The sequence below is a fragment of the Ascaphus truei genome, chromosome 6, assembly GCF_040206685.1.
Source record: "Ascaphus truei isolate aAscTru1 chromosome 6, aAscTru1.hap1, whole genome shotgun sequence".
Lineage (NCBI taxonomy): Eukaryota > Metazoa > Chordata > Amphibia > Anura > Ascaphidae > Ascaphus > Ascaphus truei.
Window position 1 is genome coordinate 36780351 of NC_134488.1, and position 8489 is coordinate 36788839.

Here is an 8489-nt window from a genome sequence, read left to right on the forward strand (position 1 = left end):
TGCTCCCACACTATTATTAAAATGTACATAAATGCAGCTTTTTACCTTAGCGGATAGCCGCTAAGGCAATGAAGGGGTTAAGGCACATTAGCATGTTTATTGTGGACAATTGCCCCCAATAAACAACACACATCCCCCCCGCCCCCTAACACATACAGTACTGTAATGGGCAAAATTACTATTATCCACATATGGATAATAATGCATTTGCCCATTTTAAATACATATAAATTACAATAAATACAGTCAATATATATGACACTTACCTTTTACAGGCACCCACGATGAAGGCCGTCTTCATCCTCCTCTTCATTCTGCCCATGCCCCTCCGGTGCTGCAAAACATGCACAACAATCACAATAGCCAATGTAATTTCCCCTAACCCCTTAATCATCATAACGGTTATTAACCGCTACAGTCATTAAGGGGTTAACCCACTCTCACCCACCACTCTGGAAGCCTACATACCCTCCCCCACTAACCCCCCACCCCGTGAGGCCTAACCACCCTCACCCACTACCCACAAGGGAGGCCTACCCACATACCCTTGGGGGCAATACCCCATCCCACCAACCCCAGTACCCACAAATAAAACAATACACTGGCCCACAATAAACATTATTCTATTTATTAAATACATTACCCACCCCCTGTGTCCCCCCATAAATACATGATTTATCATTTGACATACAGTGTTCATACCCCAGGCCCATGCGAGTCCCAACTCTGATTGGCTCTAGTACCATGTGACAGGCTTTCAATGACATCACATCTGTTCTCCCCCAAGCCTCTGTCACATGGTCTACTAGAGCCAATCAGAGTTGGGATAGAGTTCCATGTTTCTTTTCATGACGTCATCTTAAATGCAATTGAAGCAAAGCCATTCTGATTGGCTGTGCTTTCATTGCCTTTAAATGACGTCATCATTTTTTTTTTCTCGGCCAAAGCACATGGTTTTCACGGCCCAATCAGGGCCGTGGGAACCATGACAAAAATGTGATGTCATAGGCCTTTAAAAGCCTATGTCGTCTCATTTTGAAGGCAGACGCCGAGGAGGAAGGACCTCCTATGAAGAAAGAAGACCAGGGCATGGCAGAAGATGGTAAGAGGACCTCAGAGGAGAGCCGCAGATACAAGAAAGAAGAAGATGGATTACAAATAGAAGACCCGTGGATTGTTTTGGTTTATTATTTTAATGTTTATTATTTTATGGTTTATTATTTTATAGGTTCCTGTGCGTGGATTGGTTCGAGAGTAAGCTGTTCAACAGAAGTCGGTGAGTGGGTCAAGTAATGGTAAGTGAACAAAAGAAATGTATTTTATTTAACTTGTTTTTTTTTTTGCTTTTTACATGTGTTTGTTTGTTTTTTGTACATCATTTCTTGCCACTGTATGTATGTATGTATGTATGTATGTATGTATGTATGTATGTATGTATGTATGTATGTATGTATGTATGTATGTATGTATGTATGTCTAGATCGATATATATATACAGTGTAAGAAATGATTTTGTTTGAAAATCTTGCTTTGCAGTATTTAAAATGATTGTGGCTATGCTGCTATGCATAGATGTGTGTGTAATGTATTTTAGAATTAGATAGATGTAATTTTTGGGCTTGTATGCTGTACTTTAGGTCATGGTGAGGCTTGCTTTTGTATAGTTTATTTTTTGGTGTACTTCTATTTTGTTTGATGGTAACTTGTTTTCTTTAATGGTTGCAATAGTTAATTGTGTCATTGGTATGGATGGTATTGTAATTGTTTTGGGATGTGATTAATTAATGCAAATTGATTTATGGTGACTTGCTTGGATTAGATAGTATACTTCTTTTGAGGTAATGGTATTTTCTTTGGAATATTGTATTGTTAACATTGATTTGCAGCGTGTACATGGTGCATAGATTGTATGCATCATGTATACAATGTAAATGCAATGTTTTGAGTGGCATTTGAGGCTTTTGATTGGCATTTGATGCTTTAGATTGGAAGATGACATTTGATTTGTTTAGGAAATAGGATTGTATTTGACTGTAGATGATATGGAGAAGTGGTATTTTTATTAGAGCATGTTTTTGTTAACCCTGAAACATTTATTTGTATATTGGTTCATCATGTCTATATATATATATGTTTTTTTTTTTTTTTTAATTTGCATGATGAAGCCACTGTACAAATGAATGTGTGAAGGGTGAGTATCGGGACAGGGTGGCTTAACCCCTTAATTACCTTTGCGGTTATTATCCAATAAGGTGATTAAGGGGTTAATTGATATCGGAATGTAATTGCAATGTATTGGCTATGTATTTTGTTGCAACAGATGACAAGGATTATGCTGGCGAGGGGGTTTCTTATTGATGAGGTCAGTAGAAGTTTATTTATTTTACTATGCTAGTTAATGTGTTTAATAATGGGCAAATAATCTATTATCCATATCTGGATAATAGTTATTTGGCACATTATTGTACTGTATGTGTTGGGAGGTTGGGGGATTGATGTAGTGAATGTTTAGGTCAGGTTTATTTATTTTACATTCAGGGTTTGTTTCTTTTGGTTCTGCGTGAGACATCTGGAGACCACCTGCGGTATCCTCGGGTATCTCACGGGTACCAGGCTGGTAGGTCCATGGGGGACACCTGCAGGGAAGAAATGGTGGCCCCACATCTGTGAGGGCACCCCGGACCCGTAGTCTGCGGGGAAGAACCGGTGGTCCCACATCTGTGGGAGCACCGCGGACCCGTAGTGCCCACCCGTGGGTCCCCAGACCCCCGTGAGAACCACCCGAGGCCCCTCAGACACCTGTGGGTCTAACCCGGGGCTCCCAGAAATCCACGGGCCTACCATGGGGACCATTTGTGGCCCACGGTGACCCGTGGAGCCCACCTGGTGGGCCATGGTGCTTGGCGGGACCCACCAACAGGCCTCCAGAATCTTTTTGGAGGTGCAACATTGGTACCGCGGGCCCGTGGGTATCCCAGGACTCCCGCGGGGACCCCGGGACGGCCGCTGGGACCCCTGGACGGCCGCTGGGACCCCTGGACTCACGCAGGGACCTCAGCACTCCCACGTGGAACCCCGCTTGGTGAGCCGGGGACCTCCGGACACCCGCGGGGTAAGCCGGAGACACCTGCGTGACCCCCGGGCATCCCTCGGGGACCCCCGCAGGGTCCGCCGGGGACACCCGCTGGCCTGTTGTATGGGTTTTGCGCATGCAAAATGAAAAGCAATAATTTTTTCTAAGTCCAGATTTCTTTGCGTCTACTCTGACCTGATGTGTTCTGATCAATGCAACTTTCGCGTTTGCTAAGGTTGCGTTGCTTAGTGCATCCCGCTTAAGGGCAGAATTTCACGCAAACAAGGTTGCGAACGAGCAAAGTTGGACTTAGAAAAAATTCCTGAAAAAGTCATTTTTAGAGCGCAAAGTGCCTGTTTGCGTTGCTTAGTGCATCAGGTTGAGCAAAAAATCACATTTTTAGAACACTTTGCACTCTAAAAGTGACTTTACGGAGCTTAGTGCATAACCCCCAAAGTCTTCCCAACCACCGACAGGTCGTGGCATAGCCCGGCTTTGAGACTTTGTCAAGGACTGTGCTGTTTCCCCGCCACCTGTCCCTAGTGCCAATGCCCCGGCCACCGCCACTGCCCTTGCCCCATCCAGTTCTGGGTCATGGTCGAGTCATCAGGGTTCTAGTGGGGTAATGTACAGTAACTAAGACACCCAAATTATCTATGGACTGGTAGGACTGTGTAACCAGTGATCAAAGGTCTGATGGGGAGATACCATGGAGTAGTAGAATCTGTCTAATTCTGCGGTGTTTAAGCCTATGCCTAGGAGTAAAACAGGGGAACAATTCTTCTGAAAAGGAGGGTTTCGTATGTTCCAAGTCACCAATAATGAACCCCACAGTGTATAAACATGTGAGCAGAGGGAAAGGTAAAGGTTCGCTTTCTAGCAGTAATTCTGGTGTTTAATCAAGGAGCGATATGGAGGGGCCAGTGTCATCTGGGTTAGAGGACAACAGCACTAAATGGTGGGATCCTTTATTCAAAGGGTACTCTGAATTTATGGACTGCACTCGGTTCATTCTGATGCAAGAAGAGTTGGTTGATAATTGATGGGGTAAGGGCACCTACTCTGAGAAGTTGGCTGCTGATGAGTTATCTAGATGGCTCAGAGGAATCAAGCAGGGAATAGTGATCCCTAAGGGTCCGTCCATCTTGTATGATGAAATTTCCCTTGAAGAACCATTGTCCTGGGTACTGCCAGGTACAGCTGGAGATAGAAAGCTCACTAAACTGAGTAGAGCGGACAGAGCTATAGGGGCCCGCTATCATAAATCACACGGTTCACTTATCCCTATGTGCCTGAACCAAAAATGCTTGAAATAGAGGAGTAACGTGAGTCCTGGCTCGGAGGAGCTCTACAGGAATCCTTGTGGTCTAAAAGTAGTCAGTCATTCTGTATATCACACAGAAGAGAGAATTTGCTACCTCAAGGGGATAGGGGAAGACTATAAATATGGGGAAGGGGTAGGGAAGAGGAGGGAAAGGGAAGGCTCCCGCATCAGCTGAAGTACATGAAGTGGTAAGTAGTTAGATAGTTAAAGATCGTATCTGGAGCAAAAGGGGACAAAGGGATATACAGACAAAAAAGCAAAAGGTTCCCCCCTGAATGCACTCAGATCAACCTAATTGATATGATGTGGTGAATTAAAATAATTTCATATATCCACAATCAATTTAGTATATATAAATATGAGGCTTATCTAAGTGGAGTTTTCTGTTTAATGTCAGTGTGTGTGTTTCCATGGAACCATTACTATATGTTTCTAGTTTAGAACTATTATGTGGTAACAGACACTAGCTGAATATACTATAAGTGTTGAGACTTTATTATATCACTACTGAGACATTTTCCTTATTATATAAGTTTATGCCTAATAAAGTACTCCCAGTTATGAGGCTATAACTTGATACGGTCTGTGAACCGTGCCTCAGCGCTATACATTTGCACACTTTGTGCTAGCCCTTATTCCAGGACTTTACACCTTTGCTAGCTATCTTTTCCACCCCACCATGCTGAACATACAGATTCAATTGGGAGTGTTGTTACTGTGACTTCACGCTGAACTCTGCACATATATCATTATATTTTATTGTGATTAAAGAAATAATGAATAAACCCTAAAGCTCAGCGCTAAGACCATTAATGTGTGATATACAATAAGTGAATGAACTTATAGCTACGTGAAGGCTGCCAAAGAGTCCCTGCCTAACAAATTACTCACAAATTTGTTTACAGACAATATTACAAAAAATGCAGTGACCCGGCGCTCCAGATGACAACAATACCCCAGTCCAAAGTTCAGTCCATGTGGATAGGGAAAGTTCTTTACAGAGTTCCTATTGAGGAAGAAGTGAAGGTTCAATTTCCGTCTGTTGCTTCCGAACTCCTCCTATGTTGTAGTAAACAAAAAAAAAAGACCATTGCGCAGCCACCAGAACCACTGAACGACTTCAAAAACGGATTAAAATAATAAACTTACAAACATATTGTGTCAATGTTCCTTTGAGAGAATTTGTGCTTTAACCAATTTCTTTTCCCGGATGTCACGAATCCCCCGTGTTGTCCTTCATATGTCTGCTCACTCTTCTGTTAATTCACATCTTAACCCCTCAGGTATAATTCACGTGTGTTCCCAGAAAGGAGATAACATGGGAAATTATGGTGCAGATTGATAACATTTTAATGACAATATAAAAAATAAAAACAGCCAAAGGTTTACTCACATAGGCCAGGCTGTGATAAGACAGCTGACAACGTGCCGTCCGCAGCTTGACACAGTCAGGGATAATGGTCTCTGGGATGATAGCACTCTCACTACTGCCAAACCCAGGGATTGTCGTCTGACTTTGCGCAGCTGTCTGACGACACTCCCCCTTCCTGGTTCTCGGGTGTTTTCACAGCTAATGGTAGTGAACACTGCACTACGCGTGCTCTCTCTGCTCTCAGCTGTAAGAGACCACTGCCTACTTCCGTGCACCTTGATGATCATCCTATCCACATGGACTGAACTTTGGACTGGGGTATTGTTGTCATCTGGAGCGCCGGGTCACTGCATTTTTTGTAATATTATATTTTATTGGTCTGATTATTCTTGCTTTCAGTACTTTTAACTATTACCTCTCAAGGAATCCTCTCCTCCAGATTCAGTATCGACAGTTTTATAGTATCTGAGACTGCCGGTTTATTAGATAAAAGTGCTTCGTCACCATAAGTTTGTACTTAGTTCTGTAGGCGTTGAGAGACATTTATAGACCGAGGCTATATAGTATGCCAGTATATTTAGGTGCAGTGTTTTTCTTCCTTACCCTTTTTCTGTGTATGTATGTCATACGGTTAAAACGGTAACACATTTGGTATGTAATTTGGGGGTGGTCTTGGACCTGTTTACCACACCCCTCTGTACAACTACTATTTTACATTGATTGTTGATATATTAAATTATTTTAATTCACCACATCATATCAATTAGGTCGATCTGAGTGCATTCAGGGGGGAACCTTTTGCTTTTCTGTCTGGATAGGGGAAGAGCAAGGACCGCTCTCAGTGCCCTTTGGCTGGGAGCAGGATGCAAGGACATCCTGAAGGTGAAGACCATTCTATTGCTGTCATCTGTGGCTGCTGATAAAGGAAGACCAAATAAAGATCTTGTGTTTTTACCTATACCTTTCTGGCCTAAGACTGAAGTCTATTAGGGGGATGGGGACGAGAATTATTTTGCAGAGACTTCACCCCATACACCTGGGGGCTGCACGAGATGGTTGTGCTGCACCTGTGAGTAGAATTTGGGCAAGAAACCAGAAGCCTGTCCTGTTATACCCCTTTACCACCATGCGGGAGACCCAGGACCCCCTGTTACCAGCGGTATGCTCCACACAAAGCCAATTAACCAGAGTAGCATTTCCTCTAGGAGATCCCATGTGAGGTAGGGTGGGGGAAACAGGGTAGCAGATACATACATACCTGGCAAAGAATGGATCATATGCTGTATCTCTGATGAGGATCATGATAAGAATTCACTCACAGGTCATTTGTATAGTGTTTACTAAAGGATGCATGTGGAAACTGACAGATAGTACGGTAGCCATGTGGTTTATGCAGTTGCTTGAGGTGTGTGTAGTCCAGAGATGCACAAAGTGGGGTCACGCCCCTGGGGGTGTGAGATTTTCTGGGGGGGCGGGGGGGACTGTGGTAACAGAGGCCCCACGCTCTTCCCCAAGGCATATAAATTAAATGCTGGGGGAGGCGCTAGGGCTCTGTAAATCTCCCTTACCTGGTCTGAGCTGCCTATTCGGCGATGCGTCTCTATGCCAATGCAGTGTTAAATGATGCCACAGGGTAAAATGGCAACGCATTGCAATGCCAAAGTGGCATCACGTGACATAATATGAAGCCGCTAAGCTCCAAGCCGGTAAGAGAAGGGGGGCATTAGCAAGGGGAAGAGCTGACAGGGTGGGCACAAAAAGAAAAGTTTGCGCACCCCTGGTCCATGTATGTTTACAATAAACACTTGTTCCAAAAATGGGCATTTCTTTCATTTCATGTATATTCTCCCTACATAGTGTATGGGCTTAGAATGTACTGCGGACCTCATCTTAAGTATACACAATGCTGAGTTTGATCACTGAGGATGTATGCCTTTCCAAAAAAAAATATTAAACAACTATTTGGATCCTTGGAAAAGGAAAAAAGCAAATACATTAGAAATTGTACTTGGAAATCATATATTTTTATAAGAGCTTTTAGCAGTAAAAATTTATATTTTTAGCAGAAATTTTTCAGCGTCCAACAGAACATGAGACAGAAAAAATAAAACAACATTTCCCCAACAATTCCCCAGCCCCTGAATGCATTTTACAAACATTTGCTATTTGCTACTATATAACAATTTTGTTTGTTATAAGCAAACACATAAGTGTCCCCACTTATTGCTAATGATTTTGTCATTCAATAGGTATTGTACATGGACAGAAGAAAGAAAATCAAGAGACATTTATTGATTATACAGTTTTTGGAAAGGTCCTGTTGGACATTGTAAAGGGAGGAATTATGTAATAATAAATACATATTCTTATTTCACTCTCCCATGTAAATATTAATCAGACAGAATTAGATCATTAAACCTCCCTCTGCTTGTGCGCTATAACATATGCAATGTGCTCATAATCTAACATATCACAGTCCTTTCTGCTGGATAGCACATCCATATTCTCAATGACGTACCCGGCATCCCTGAGAGCCTCTCTTAAAAACTTCTCATCATATGGCAGGATAAAGAACTTGTGCTCTCCAATCATATAATATGTCATATTTAACCTCACAAAGAGTAACAGGTGGCCCCCAATCTTCAGTAGTGATACAAATTTTCTCAGGTTGCTTGTCTCTGCTAATAATGCTTAGGCACCAAAGACTGAGCACACAATCC